The sequence below is a fragment of the Physeter macrocephalus genome, chromosome 14 (assembly GCF_002837175.3).
Source record: "Physeter macrocephalus isolate SW-GA chromosome 14, ASM283717v5, whole genome shotgun sequence".
Taxonomy (NCBI): Eukaryota; Metazoa; Chordata; class Mammalia; order Artiodactyla; family Physeteridae; genus Physeter; species Physeter macrocephalus.
Genome location: NC_041227.1, coordinates 111237633 through 111254095, shown reverse-complemented (window position 1 = coordinate 111254095; position 16463 = coordinate 111237633). Strand labels below are relative to the sequence as shown.

At 36.5% G+C, this 16463-nt stretch overlaps 1 pseudogene; it reads left to right on the top strand.

Annotated features, from left to right (window-relative positions):
• Positions 1–16463, top strand: part of LOC102983668 (leucine-rich repeat-containing protein 37A3-like) — a 235292-nt pseudogene that overhangs the window by 202772 nt on the left and 16057 nt on the right.

The following is a 16463-nucleotide window of genomic DNA, read 5'->3' as shown; positions in this document are numbered from 1 at the left end:
GTGTTCTGTAGGAGTTGTTCCATATGTAGATGTATTTCTGATGTATCTGTGGGGAGGAAGGTGATCTCCACTTCTTACTCTTCCACCATCTTCCCAGCTTTCTAAGGTTGTGATTTTTTAGTCATATCTTTTCTGTCATTCTTAGGGATTTTGGTGGAAGTTGAAGGGGTGGAGACTTGACATGTTTCAATCTGCCAACTTGAAATAGCACAACTTCTTAGGATCCAATTTTGTATCCCTATTACATCCTAGAAAAACTCAGGCAAATATGTATCAGGATACAAATACAAGAATGTTCACAGCAGTATTGTTTTTAATAAATAAAAAGTAGAAAAATCTCAGTATACAACAACAGTTGAATGAATAACGTGTGGTATAATCATACTTAGAAGTCATACACTTCATCAGAAACATAATGCAAGCCACATAAAGTAATCTTAAATTTTCTGGTAGCCACTTAAAAATGAAAGTAAAATGAAACAGATGAAATAAATATTAATATCTTTTACTTAACCCTTATATCCAAAATATTATCATTTTAACATGTAAGCATTATATATATTATTAATAAGATATTCTACGTTTTTTCATACTAAGTATTTCAAAATATCCAAAGTATTTTCATATCTACATGTAATCAATATAAAAAGTAATGAGAGAATCTACACTTTTTTCCCATACTAACTCTTTGAAATCACAATTTGGTTGCTAAATTTTATTAAAAATAATTGATCAGTATTTAGATTTCATAAAAATTACTGTTGAAAAAGTAGTAACATGTATGCAAATTGTTGCTAACATAAACATTTTACAATTATTGCATTGAGTATCAGTTTTATATATTTTAATTTAAAAAAAATTGAAATTAAATTAAAAATTCAATTCCTTAGTCACATTAGCCACTTTCAAATACTCAGAAGCCTCATGTAGTTGGACATGCAACACTACATACTACAGGCAAAAATAAAATAATTTTACAAAATAATGTTGAATGAAAGAAGCAATGTGGAAAATAATACATATAATATGATTCCACTTATATAAAGTTCAAGAAGAAGCAAGACTAAACTGTGTTGTTTATGGCTGATAGAGAAAAGGCAAAACGACATTGAAAAAGCCAGGAAATTATTATGAAAGTCAGGATAGTGGTTCCCTCTAGGAAGTCAGAGGGTTGTGATTGGAAAAGGGCACATGGGGGGCTTCTGGGATGCTGGGAGGATTCTTTATTGACAAGAATGGTGTTACGTGAGGATCTGTTTTGTAATTATTAAACAGTTGAACAGTTGTTCGATTGAAGTATTGAACAGTTATGTATATTTTATGCACATTTTAGTTTTCAAAAAATTTTTAATGGGGGAAAAAATCAGAAGGCTTCATTTGCCCTGATAGAGTTCTGTGTGGGACTTCCCAATAAGGTTTGGGGAAAGAGAGGAGGAAAGGGCAGCTCTACAACGTTGGTGCCACCCAGAGCTGGGTTCTAACAGAGACTTCCTGATCTATAGAGTAGGCATTAACTATATGATTTGGTGGGAAGAGTGGGTGGGTTGTGTGTGTGTGTGTGTGTGTGTGTGTGTGCGCGCGCGCGCACATGCATGATGGACACCAAGGAGGACGTGAAAAGAAGGTTTAAATGAAAACAGAGCAGAAATCGCCATCCCTAAATTAAATAAGAATTAGGTTGTTTAGGTGGCACCATTACCCAGCTTTCCTTCACATAAAGGAGTAAGTCCTAGGTAGTATATTATTGTAGTTATTTTGCATTTTGATCCAGAAATAACCTTTTCATTTTTCAGAATTCACAGTGAAAATTATTTGACTGAATTATATAAGGACTCATTTGAAGGCTTGCTGTCCCTCTGATAATTGTAAGTTAATCATATTTATTTATGAGTTATCTATAAAGTAGATTATCTATAAAGTAAGGGGTTCAAGTTAGATAATCTCTTCAATTTCTTCTAGCAATAAAATTCTACAATTCTGTAAGTCTGTGTAGGGCCCCAGCCCATCACTAGCACTAAATATCTCCTATTCACTTTTAATTTTTTCATTATATAGACAAGGTATAGATAGAAAAATACACTTTAGTTGTAGAGGAAAAGTGTTAATGAGGTCTGAGCAATTATAGACTCCCATATGAACCTTGTTATATAAGTGTTCGTATACTCTCCATGTGTATTTATATTTCGTTTATGTGCTATGGATCAAATCTGGCCCACAGTCCGTTTTTATACAGCCCATAAGTTAAAAGTGATTTTTAAAGGGCTGTTAATGAGGAAAAAAAGAAACGAAGCAAAATATGTAACAGACTGTATGTGGCCTGCAAAGCCTGAAATATTTACTTATCTGGCCTCTACAGAAAAGATTTGAAAAAGTTGGTTTAGTGAAATGAGAGGAATTAAATTTCACTTCAAATTGTCACCTACAGGACAAAATATAGAACACTGACATTAATATGAATGCCATTAACTCCTAATTTTGATAATTTAATCTAAATTAAATTAATATTTAAATATTAAATATTTAAGCAGATGAATTATGTAAACAGCATTGTCAAGGGACTTCCCTGGTTGTCTAGTGGTTAAGACTTTGCCTTCCAGTGCAGGGGGTGTGGGTTCGATCCCTGGTCAGGGAGCTAAGATCCCACATGCCTCATGGACAAAAAACGGAAACATAAAAAAAAAGAAGCGATATTGTAACAAATTCAACAATGACTATAAAAATGGTCCACATCAAAAAAATAAAATCTTAAAAAAAAAATCAGTATTGTCAAGAACACATTAAGTTACCAAAAGAGCAAACTGTTGTTAAGGATTTCAATGCAGGAACTGTGATACCAGTATTAACAATGTTTAAGATGATGGTTAAATGGTATATTTAGAAATGTGTACACTAAATAAGCATATCAGAAATGCCCCTAACAAAAATCTCTGCAGCCTTTTTTGTTCTGGTTTTTTTGTTTGTTTTGTTTTTTGGGTCATGCCACACGACTTGTGGGATCTTAGTTCCCTGATCAGGGATTGAATGCAGGTTCCCAGCAGTTGAAGCACCGAGTCCTAAAGTCTGGACCGCCAGGGAATTCCCTCTCCAGCTTCTTTATCAAAGAGGAAATGCTTGCCTAGTATTTCTTTTTATTTAGGGATAAGGAGATAACAGTGTTTTTTGCTATAAAAGCTCAGTTTTTGTCCTTTGTCCATGGCATCCAAAGCTGTGTATGTCATTAATCCTTATTAAGCCAATTAATGATCCTCTTTAGGGAATAGATTCTTCTTGCAAATATAAAAGGCTTAAGGGAAGTGGGTATAAAGAGCCTCACATGACCCTAAAAATAGTTCTTTTAATTATAAAACCTTCCAAGCCTTAAGGAGCAATCAATCACCTTTATATTAGTCTCTTCTCTGCCATCTGGGCTCCAAACCTTACAAACACAGTTTGGAGAAAAACAAATAAGATAACTGCTCAGTGGATTAGGCCCTTCATTACTTCTACTATGAAATTCTTTATAATCTGATTATTTCCTGTTAGCATAAGTATTCTCATTCTTTAAAAAAAAAAATGAAAATCAATAAAAAAGCGAAGAAAGAATATCCTAATAAGCACTATGCTTAGTGTTGTAAACATGAAGATGGGTAAGACAGGATTCCTTTTGCAACTCATGATCTCACAGGGAAAATAAACATATAATAATATCAGACCATAATGACAAAGTGCTGTGGAGGCACCATGAAGTAATAAAACCACATTTCTTTTAAAACAGCCATTGCCTCCTTCTATCCACTCCCCAGCTATTTGTTGATTTTATAAATATTTGAGTTTGCTTTATGTCCACGTGTTGGCTTTCAACATGATAGACGATGCACATAAGCAGGATCTAGTCCATACTTTGAAGGAGTTTATGCTCAGAGGAAATGGGTTGCAAAAATAGCTATATTTAAAGAAAGAAATGAATATGGGCAATGCGAGCCTTAAGTTGTTGTTGGAGCACAAAAGGTGGGAAAAAAGACTTCAAATTGGGTCAGGGAAGATGTTACTAGAGCAATGCTGTTTAAATGGGACCTCGAAGGGCCATTGGAAATCAATGACAGACATTTTGGGAAGAATAAGCTTGCAAAAGGAAAGTGGGAGAAAGGCAAAACACAGGAAAAATACTCTGAGTACCTGTAGAGTACAAGTGGGAAGAGTAGGAGGTGAGAGCCAGATCATCTAGGGCTTTGAAGGCCAAGCCAAGGATAACATGCCAAGCTACCATGTTACCACAGCAGTGCTTTAGGACAAGCTTTAGCCTGCAACAGAACCAACCACTTGGAGGGCTTGTGAAAACACAAACTCCACCCCCACAGTTACTGATTCATGAGGTCCAGAGTAGGGCTGAGTATTTGTATCTTCAATAAGTTTACAAGTGATGCTGGCATTTGAGAACCACCTCCAGAGAGTTAATCTGGTGATCGCGTGGAGGATGGCTTAGAAAGGGAGAGGAAAGAGATGGAAACAGCAGTCAGAAGACAGTTATACCCATCCAGGTGAAATGAGAGACTAAGCTGGAATCAATGGAAATAAGAGAGTCAGCTATAGTCAAGAGTAGGTATTTTCGAATAAAAGTCAATATGATAGAAAGTGTAATACTGAATTAAAGTTACATATTAATGAGAGGAGTAACTTCCTTTCAAGTTGTGTGAAAGGTTATCTTTTATTTCTTCTGGTAATGAATTGGCCTAGAAAAACAGAACTATACTGGAAAGTGTGTAAATATAAGAATATTCCTTTTAATATTAGAAATTATAATGATATATGGAGATAAAAACTTTGAGCTCATAATCTCGAATTTGATGAGACCACAAAAGGTGGAATCTAATCAATACTTCTGCTCTCAGGAAAGATTATCTCCAAAATCTATCAAGATCTATAGTTGTATATTTAATTGATGAAGATCCTGAAGGTGAGACTCTTAAGACAGGTGAAGGCAGGGTTAGGGGCTCTGGAAGGTTCAAATAATAATTCCTAAGGTTTGAAGTTTAGACCAAAGCTTCTTATTTATTATTATCATTCTAACCTCTACTACTTATTCCTACTAATTAGATATCTAATAGCTAATTGAGGCAATTTTCTCCTCTTCCTTTTCCTAGAGATTTATCCTGCAATAAAATACAGTCTATCAAAAGATGTACATTTGAACCACTATCTTTTTTGCAGTTTATGTAAGTTACAAATATAACTTCATTATATTTGGAATTTTTATAAAGCTTTATTTTTTATAAAATTAATTTGTTACTCATTTTGAAATATGATTAAAATTACTACTAAAATTTTGTAGCAAATCATTTTTGTCTCTAGCAAAGATTAGTGTGAGAATTACTACACAGATCAGAGTGAATCATTATAGAGCAGTGGTTCTCAACCAGGGTCATTTTGCATGCAGGTGACATTTGGTAGTGTCTGCAGACATTTTTGCCTGTCAGAACTGTATATGCTACTGGCATCTAGTGGACAGAGGCCAGAGATGCTACTAAACATCCAGCAGTGTACAGAAGAGCCTCCCACAGCAAAGAATTATCCAGCCCAAAATGTCAATAGTGCTGCCTTTCTAGAGAAATAAAAATTACTTAACACAAGTATTTAATGAGCATTTACTGTATTGTATCTAATGCACCACATATATAATCATGAAAGGATAAATCATAATATCTGCCACAGTGAGATTTCTTTAGTGTATGGAGGGAGTAGTGATGTTATGTTTCATCATATATAAATTATAATTATTGCCAAAGGATAAATGTTCTGAAAGATATATATTTTTCTTCTTCTTTTGCTTGTGTCTTTTTTTGTAGAAATCTTGGTTGCAACTTACACACAGAACTGAGCTTTGGACCGTTTCAGGCCTGGCATGGAATGCAGTTTTTACACAAGTTGTAAGTGAAATAGAAGATGAATACATGTAAAAAACTGTGTGTAGAAACATCATGCAGTTATTGGTTAGCTGGGTGTAAGTAAGCCCAGTATGAATTCTGGAAAGTATGTCTTGAGAGCCATTTATTATTTTTTTTCAAATGAGGAAACTAAGGTACAAAGAGGCCAAGAGACTTGTTTAACTCATATATATGAAACGCTCTGCTTTCCATAGTACTGATCTTTGGCACGGGCAGTAAAAGGCACCAAGCAAAAACACTCAAATTAACACTGTCATGGAATCCCACTGATGCCTCTCCAATATGCGAATGGTCCATGAAGTTCCACTTTTGAATTTTACTTTGATTCCTGCTCAAGTGCAAAGTTCCTAACTGCTTAAAATGTATGCAACACAGAGTTGCAAAGACCTAAGTTTATCACCGAATTCTTCAGGGAGCAAAAGGTGTGGGTGTTTCCCCAACCATTATTAGGTCTTTTATTTTATTATTATTTTTTTCTTTCTTTTTTTTTTTTTTTTGCTGTACGCGGGCCTCTCACTGTTGTGGCCTCTCCCATTGCGGAGCACAGAATCCGGACGCGCAGGCTCAGCGGCCGTGGCTCACGGGCCCAGGTGCTCTGCCGCATGTGGGATCTTCCCGGACCGGGGCACGAACCCGTGTCCCCTGCATCGGCAGGCGGACTCTCAACCACTGGGCCACCAGGGAAGCCCTATTAGATCTTTTAAATGGTAAAGCAGAAAGAATTCCTGAACACCCATCACGGGGCTCTCCCCAGCCGCCCAGAACATTATTTTTCAAAAAGCATATATCTCTGAAGTGAATTATCTGTGGCCAATAGGAAGCTTTGAGATATGGGAAGACACGTTGTTTGTGTTCAGCTGTAGTGTGAAAAATATAAAGAAAATACATTGCTGTAGCCTAATTCAATATATTTTCTTTGCTGACTACTCTTCAATAAGAAGTGTGGGTTTTATACCCCTTCAGCTCAAAAATTCTGTGATTACTCAGGACACAAGGAAATGCTAGTGGGTATGTTCAAAGGCCTGAAGGTGGTTTTAGACTCAAGGTAATGATCTCTTCTACACCTGGCTTTGGAAAAGACTCTTACCTGCCTTGTGGTTCAGAAATCCAGTTTCACACACTTCACACATTTTGGGTTAATGAAGGCGTTGAGACTGTGTCTGGAGCTGTATTAGCAATTCCTGCAGATGTCTATCTTTAGAGGCCTCCTTCCTTTCCCTTGTTAGTTTGCTGATGCCTACCTTGGGGAGAGAACACCAAGGGTCAGTTTTTCTCTTGCCAGCACACCGGAGAGCAGGCTCATGAGGTCCCTTCACCTGGAGGTTTTTGTAGCCTCAATACAACATCTTAAACTCACCTCCTTTCCTAAACATCCGATAACACCAAGAGTTCCTTATAAGAATCAGAGTTTCACTATAGTTATGTAGGCAACACAGGAAAATACATTGTGGAAATCAATCAATCAATCACAGTTTAAAAATTAATGAATTTATTCAAAAACATTCGCTGAGTGCCATGCCCACTGTTTGTCAGCACTCTGCTAAGTGCTGGGGATACAAAGACGCATAGGGCAGGGACTTTGTCCCCAAGAAGGTTTCATACTGGAAGGAGAAAGATGGATGTTGATGGGAAAACATATATGAGACCCATTCTAGCATCTATGCAGCAGGGTAACAAGGTGAGGGAGGGGGGCGATGAAGTAGAAAATGGGTGGTAGGTTAGAAAAGATTTGTAATGGAAGAGGCACCAACTTGTTCCTTTTGAATTTGTGTTCCTCTTAAATGACAGAAAAAGGTAGTGGAAGAATCAGAACTGTCTGGTGTTTGAAATAAATTAGTACTGTACTCGTAAAACTCATTCACAGTTACTTTCAGAAGATTGTCACAGTATAGTAAGTCTTTGTTTTGGGCTAAGTCTTTCTAACAGACAAAGCTAATTTGCTTCAGGAAACATTTGCCATGGTGAGATATAAACTGTATTGCATCTCTTTCTAAAGGCAAGCCACCAAGGGAAGATGCCACCCTTGAGTTAAGTCATTTTACTACCTATAATGACATATTACTGGAGTGTTTATAAGTTGCCTGCATTAAATAAGTTTGGAAAAGGGCCCCAGCTGAGGTGGATTTATCATGAATTCAATGAAGCTTAGGCTTCAGGGCTCTTCACTTGCATAGGTCCCTTCCAAGGTCTTGAGAGGGGTCCTAGTGATTTTTCTTTTCACAACTTTGCATGTTTTTATTAGATAGGATTTCCCAAAGTAGAAGAGGTTCAGGCCCCACAAAACCTTGATTCTTCACCGGGTGTCAGGTAATTATAAGTCAGTAGGTTTCTTGAATGAAGCCTCTATGTTATTGACAAACATCAGGTGAAGTAGTTACCAGTGTGGTAGCCTATTTTAAATCCAAAATCTACCTCAAAGATGAGCCAGGAGCTTATTACTTAATAAAGTACCACTTTTTGAATGATGGTAGTAATCATATCTCTTTCAGATAAAATCAGGAATGAAATATATTATGGAAAACCAGCAGATGGCTTATTTTTAAAAATTCTTGTAGTCACTTCATTGGTTCTAACAATACAAGCTCCATGATTTCAGAAACTGAAAGTCTCTACAATATAGAAAGCCTATATATATAAGTTAACCAGACAGAGCACATTTACATTCTGGCTTGTCTGTGATCCGTCAATATTGTACCAAGAACATAAGCACTAAGAGAGAATAAGAGGAAAATCAAAGCCTTGTCCCTATTGAATTATTTACCGCATTGTTCAGAATATCACTGAGGTAGGTGTGTCCACACTATGAAGTTAAAGTGAGCTGCGGTCACAGAGCCGCCCTAATGCTCCCCCAGTTAGCTAGCACTGGTTTCCTTTAGAGAGCTATGTACACACAAAAGCTTACACACTTCAGGGTGTTGTCATCACTTTTTGCTATGTACTACAATCCTGGCAGCTTCTCAGATTCAGAAAGGCATAAACATTAAAACAAAAAAAACCCTTGGGTCTGCCTTTGGGGTGATTTAGGGTGGCTGTTTTATTTGTAATAGTTCAAAATTTTGAGATTGTCACACCTAGCAACTACTATACTTTTCTTCTCCCAGCTGCATCTTATTCTTCCCACCTGTAGTATTTTCTCCCATTCTATGTGTTTTTTCACTTTTTTGATGGTGTCCTTTGAAGCACGAACTTTTTAATTTTTATAAAATCCCATTCATCTGTTTTTCCTTTGGTTGTTTGTGCTTCTGGTATCCTATCTAAGAAACTGTTGTCTAATGCAAGGTCATAAAGATTTACTCCTGTGTTTTCTTCTAAGCGTTTCATAGCCTTAGCTCTTACATTTGGATATTTGATCTGTTTGGATTTCATTTTCATATATGGTGTGAAGTGTAGGAGTCCAGCTTCATTATTTTGTGTGTGGATGTACAGTTGTCCCAGCATCATTTGAAAAGGCTGTTCTTTCCACATTGAATTGTTTTGGCACCCTTGTTTAAAATCAATAGCCCATAAATATGAGGGTTTATTTCTGTACTGTCAATTCTGTTCCATTGATTTACATGTCTGTTCTCATTCCAGTACCACACTGTGATTGCAGTAGCTTTGAAGTGAGTTTTGAAACCAGGATGTGTGAGTCCTCCCACTTTGTTCTCTACCAACATTGTTTTGGTTATTCTGTTCCTTGAATTACCATATGAATTTTAGAATTAGCTTGGCAATTTCTGGAAAGAAGTCAGCTTGGATTTTGATAGGAATTGCAATGGAACCATAGGTCTATTTGGGAAGTAGTGAAATTTTAATAAGATTATCTTTCAGTCCATGAATCCAGCATGTCTTTATATTTATTTAGATCTTCTTCAATTTCTTTCAACAGTTTTGTACTTTTCAGTGTGAATCTTGCACTTACTTGGTTAAATTTTTCCGTAAGTATTTTATTTCTTTCGATGCTGTTACACATGGCATTGTTTTCTTAATTTCATTTTTGGATTACTCATTACTGGTGTGTAGAAATAATAATGATCTTGTATCCTACAACCTTGCTAAACTCATTTATTAATTCTAACAGTTGTTTTCCTAGATTCCCAGGAATATGTCTTGTGGTCTTCAGTTTCCCAGGAATACACTGGAACATTTCAAAGTCTCTGTGGACATCTCATTCCTCAGCTTTTCTTTTTAAGCTTTTCGGTTGGGCTGTTTTTTGCCCCAGACCGTTATCTATTGCCTCATGCCACTGCCATGTTAAAATATTTGCTTGAAAATGTTTTCCAGGAATGCCACCTGAGGAGAGGCTTTTCTCACTAGACAGCTCTCAGTCAGGTCAAAGGGAAGGCTTTCAAGTGAGGTCTTCCAGGGGACCACCAGACATGTCAAACAATGCCAGTTCTTTGGGAATGAGGCTTTGACTGCCCTCCCAGTCCATGCTGCTCCTTCTGGTACCAGGGATGTATGCTGTTTTTCAAGGCTTCCACTGGCATGGAGAGCAAAGGTCATGGACAAGTTAAAGCAACAGAAATCTCATTGTTTTTACAGAAATTAATTTGTTTTCCTTGAATAAATTGCTCCCTAATTTACTGCAAGCCTGTTAGTTAATTTTCCAGAGTTCAGAAGAAGTTGATTCTGACCATTGTTGCCAGTTTTGTTGTTGTTTTTGTTGTTGTTATTGTTGGTTCTACGGAGGGATGAATTTTCAGATGTCCTTCCTCCATCATTTTTACTGATTTTCCTGCAATATTTTTTACGATCTCTAAAGTCTCAATGACCATAGGCTAATTAAATATTTATCATGGGAGACGATTAAGGAAAAAATAAATAAAAAGAGAAAAAATAAATAAATAAAAAGAGAAAATATAATTCTCATAGAGGCTTTCCCAGATGGGTAGATGAAGTTTGAAAAGGTATTTCTATATTTAGTGCTCTCAAAATTAAGGTTAAAGTAACAGATGTTTTAAACCCCCGCCCTCTTTTTTTTCATTCATGTTAAACACAGGCTTTAGAGTCAGAACTGAGTTCAAATTCCAGCTCTGCTTCTTACTAGCTTGATGACTTAGGACAAGTTATGTAACTTCGCTGTGCCTCAGTTTCCTCATTTGTACAGTGGGGTAATATATCTATCACATAAGTGTACTGTGAGGATTAAATGTTAAATGTTCATCACAGATGACTGGCAACCCAAAAGAATTAGTTTTGATAATTATCTTTACAATATTCTGCAAAAATATGCTAATAATTCTTGAGTAGAGTTAACCTAAAGTCAGATATTCTTTCCTTTCTGAACACTAAATTTAAAGTATATAATTATATTGTGTAAAATTATAATCATCGTCTTATAATTTGTATATAATCATACGCCTGTACTTTGAGGAAGAAAATATGTGTGAATTGTAGGTATTTTAATGATTGTTAATAAATTAAGTAATAATTGAATTTTCTTTTGGTGATTTCAAATTATTAGAATCTCATCCTAAAAAAAATGAATTACATAATAAAGTCTGCCTTGCTCTATAACCTGTGTGAATATGTTAAAAAAAATATTCTAGTAACCCCAAACTAATTTTTTGTTTATTACTATTTAATTTGAGGCAGTTCTAAGCACTTATAGCAGAGAGTTGACACTAAAAATAGACAAAGTAACAATTTTTTTTTTTTTTTTTTTTTTTTTTGCGGTACGCGGGCCTCTCACTGTTGTTGCCTCTCCTGTTGCGGAGCACAGGCTCTGGACGCGTAGGATCAGCGGCCACGGCTTACGGGCCCCGCCGCTCCACGGCATGTGGCATCCTCCTGGACCGGGGCACGAACCTGTGTCCCCTGCATCGGCAGGCGGACTTTCAACCACTGCTCCACCAGGGAAGCCCTAACTGGGTAGTTTAAATCATGAAATTTTAAAAAAATTGTAGAGATGTAAGAAAAACACTGAGTTATGGAGGACACTAGAAATAGTACTTTTTTACAGAGCAAGGGCTTCCTACCAGCATAGTAACTTCGAGGGTTTTTAACCTGAAAAGTTGTTTGGCATACTTTTTCTTTGCTAGCCACTTTTGTTCTATTTGTTTGTTTGTTTGTTTCTCTTCTCCACTTTATCATCTAGAGACCTGGGTAGTTCCCAATGAAAGAGTGTTTTACAGATTCTAAGGGTGATTTATAGGTAAAGACAAAAAATGATTTTTTTTAACCTTCCAGTTCCATAGCAAAAAAATGAATATAAGCTTTCATGGAAGTAATTGAAAATGCAGAAAATTTTAATTCCATTCCATATTTCAGAATTCTCAATCATAATCCTTTGACAACAGTTGAAGATTCTTATCTTTTTACATTGCCAGCATTAAAATATTTGTAAGTATTGCAACAGTTTCATGGCTCATGAGATAATTTTTGCTCTGTTTTACTTTCGTCAAAGATTGAGTACTTTGGCTAAAAAGTCATAGTTTAGATTTTAACTGGGTTATTGAAAATAAGAGTTATTAGCAAAGAAAAGGATTAAGAAATAATATATATGGGAAGACAGCCAGCATAGAATGAGAACAGTGTTGAAGAACACATAGATATGGAACATGTAGATGCATGTAGGAATATTATTTATCCCAGAAAGCAAAAAGGAATGAGGGGTACATTATTTTTTTTAAAAAAAAAGAATGATCAAAAGAGGTAGATGCAATTGAAAATGAGAAGTTAGGATAATAGAAAATGATTGTACTGTTTAGCACCAAGGTCATTAATTTGGTGATGCAAATTTAAATTTCTTCAATAAGAGCTCTTTGGAATTATCATCTATGGCAAGTAAGGAGCCAGAAGTGAAGTAATCACATGTTAAGTATCTTTTTAAGTTTAGAATTTTTGTCTTTGGGTTTTATATCATGCATGTTGGGGCTTCTCCTTCAGAGACTTGGGAACAACACAAGTGTCACTTACAACAATTGAGAGTATCCTCATGATGACCCTTGAATTGGAAAAACTGTAAGTTGATTTTTCTTACATTTATTTTCACTCAATTGTTTTTTTATGTTTTGTTATTTTCTTAAGTCAGGTTTATTTATGTATAATTTTCATTTAACAGAATTCACTATTTTTAAATATACAGTGTGATGTGTTTTGACAAATGGATAGTTCTGTAACGACCACCACATTTGAGGTAAAGAAAACTTCTGCACTCTCTAAAGACCCCTCATGTCCCTTTGTAGTCAATCCATCCTCCTCCCACTACGAGCCCCTGGCAACCACCAATCTGATTTTTGTCCATATAATGTTGCCTTTCCCAGAATAACTTATGGTATGTAGCCTTTTGTTTTTGGCTTCTTTCACTTAGCCAGTCTCTTTGGAGATTCATCTCTCTTCTCTTGCACCTGTCAGTAGTTCATTCCTTTTTATTGCTGAGTAGTATTCTAGTTGTGTCGATACAGAGTTTGTTTATGCATTCATCATTTGATGAACATTTGAGTTGTTTCTCGTTGTTTGGCTATTATGAACAAAAAGCCTCTGAAAACACATGTGTGTGTGAACATATGTTTTGTGCGAGTGTATGTTTTCATTGCTTTGGGGTAAAATAACTAAGGGTGGGATTGCTTCATCATATCCTAAGTGCATATTTAACTTTGTAAGAAACTGCTAAACTGTTCTCTAAAGTGCCTGTGCCATTTTGCTTTCCCACTAGCAGTCTATGAGTGTTGCAGTTGCTCCACATCTTCACCTGATCCTTATATTTATTCTTAAAAAAAATTTTTAGAGTTTCTAGTAGGTGTGTAGTTGCATCTCGTGGTTTTTGCCACATTTTGCATTTGTTTAATAGCTGATGATGTTGAGTGTCTATTCATGTGCAAATATCTTTTTAAAAGAAGTGTCTGTTCAAATCATTTTTTTTTTTTTTTTTTTTTTGCAGTACGCGGGCCTAGTCATTATAAAATATTGGCTCTATTCCCTGAGTTGTACAATATTATCCATGTAGCTTATTTTATACCTAATAGTTCATACCTCTTACTCCTCCACCCCTATACTACCAAACACCCACTTCCCTCTCCCCGCTGCTAAACACTTAGTTGTTCTCTATATCTGTGAGTCTGCTTTTTTTTTTTTTTTTTTAATGTGGTATGCTGGCCTCTCACTGCTGTGGCCTCTCCCGTTGCGGAGCACAGGTGCCGGACGCACAGGCTCAGCGGCCATGGCTCACAGGCCCAACTGCTTCGCGGCATGCGGATCCTCCCAGACCAGGGCACAAACCAACGTCCCCTGCATCGGCAGGCGGACTATCAACCACTGCGCCTCCAAGGAAGCCCTTCAAATCCATTTTTTAATTGGATATTTATATTGAGTTTTAAGAGTGCTTTATATAAAAAGCAATGGAAAAATTCCTTTTTCTCAGATATGGGTTTAGTAAATATCTTCTCCCAGATTGTGACTTATCTTCATTGTATTAAGGTGTCTCTGAAGCCTAGACATTTAAAATTTTTGATGAACTCTAATTTAGCAGTTTTTCTTTTTTTTTCATTTTTATTTAGTTTATTTATTTGTCTGTGCTGGGTCTTAGTTGCGGCAGATGGGCTCCTTAGTTGCGGCTCATGGGCTTCTTAATTGTGGCATGCGAACTCTTAGTTGTGGCATGCATGTGCGATCTAGTTCCCTGACCGGGGATCTAACCCAGGCCCCCTGCATTGGGAAATGGGAGTCTTAACCACCAGGGAAGTCCCTTAGCAATTTTTCTTAGATGGTTTGTGCTTTTTTGTGTCTTATCTAAGATTTCGTTGTCTGCGACTTCATTGTCTAACCCGAAATCACAAAGATTTTCTCCTGTGTTTTCTTCCAGAAGTTGTATGGTTATATTTAGGTCTATGATTCATTTTGAGTTAGTTTTCATATATGTTGTGAGGGAAGGGTCAAGTTTCATTTTTTTTTCGTTTAAAAAAATTTTTCTGTCAGACCCTATTGTGACAGTTTATTACACAACTTACTGCACCTTAAATTGTGCCATCCCACCTCCAATATGGCAAGCTAATAGAAACTTTCTGTTATGCCCTGGCTAGTTGAGGGGATTGCATGAGATTAGTATGCTGAAAGGGCCCTGCTAGCAGTCTGTTCCAACCGTCTTTGTCGGGTCAGCTGACAAATGACTGTCTTCACCACGCCGTCACACATTGGTCACTTCTCTAGCCTCATCTTCCTCAGCCTCTCACAGCATCTGCCACAATTGCGATCCCTCTCTTGTCAGCTAGATGCCCTCCTCTCTGGATATTAAAAATTATTTCCTTATGTAACTACAATACTGTTAACACACAGTATTGAAGAAATTAAATTCCTACACAAGAATATTACCTAATAAAGAGTTGCTATTCAGATTTCCCCAGTTGTCTCTCTCATATAAGATAATTTCTTTTAACAGCTTTTTGAGGTATAATTGACATAGAATAATCTGTGTTCACTCACACACACATACACACCTTGAAGACATCACCAAAATCAAAATGTCCATCACCTCAGAAAGTTTCTTAATGTCTCTTTGTAATTCTTCCTTCCCATCGTTCCTTGCCCTTCCCAATCGCCATGCAACCATTGATCTGCTTTCTGTTTGCATTTTCTACAATTTTATGTAAATGGAACCATACAGTGTATAGTTTTTTCTAACTGGCTTCTAACTCAGCATGATTATTTTTATTATTTTTTAACAACTTTATTGCAGTATAATTGTTTTACAATGGTGTATTAGTTTCTGCTTTATAACAAAGTGAATCAGTTATACATATGTTCCCATATCTCTTCCCTCTTGCGTCTCCCTCCCTCCCACCCTCCCTATCCCACCTCTCTAGGTGGTCACAAACCACCTAGCTGATCTTCCTGTGCCATGCAGCTGCTTGCCACGAGCTATCCACCCTACTTTTGGTAGTGGATATATGTCCATGCCACTCTCTCACTTCGTCACAGCTTACGTTTCCCCCTTCCCATATCCTCAAGTCCATGCTCTAGGAGGTCTGTGTTTTATTCCTTCCTACCCCTAGTCTCTTCATGACATTTTTTTTCTTAGATTCCATATATGTGTGTTAGCATATGGTATTTGTTTTTCTCCTTCTGACTTACTTCACTGTGTTTGACAGACTCCAGGTCCATCCACCTCACTACAAATAACTCAGTTTCATGTCTTTTTATGGCTGAGTAATATTCCATTGTGTGTGTGTGTGTATATATATATATATGCCACATTTTCTTTATCCATTCATCTGCTGATGGACACTTAGGTTGTTTACATGTCCTGGCTATTGTAAATAGAGCTGCAATGAACATTTTGCTACATGACTCTTTTTGAATTATGGTTTTCTCAGGGTATATGCCCAGTAGTGGGATTGTTGGGTCGTATGTAGTTCTATTTGTAGTTTTTTAAGCAACCTCCATACTGTTCTCCATAGTGTCTGTATCAATTTACATTCCCACCAACAGTGCAAGAGTGTTCCTTTTTCTCTGCACCCTCTCCAGCATTTATTGTTTCTAGATTTTTTGATGATGGCTATTCTGACCCGTGTGAGATGATATCTCATTGTAGTTTTAATTTGCATTTCTCTAATGATTAATGAT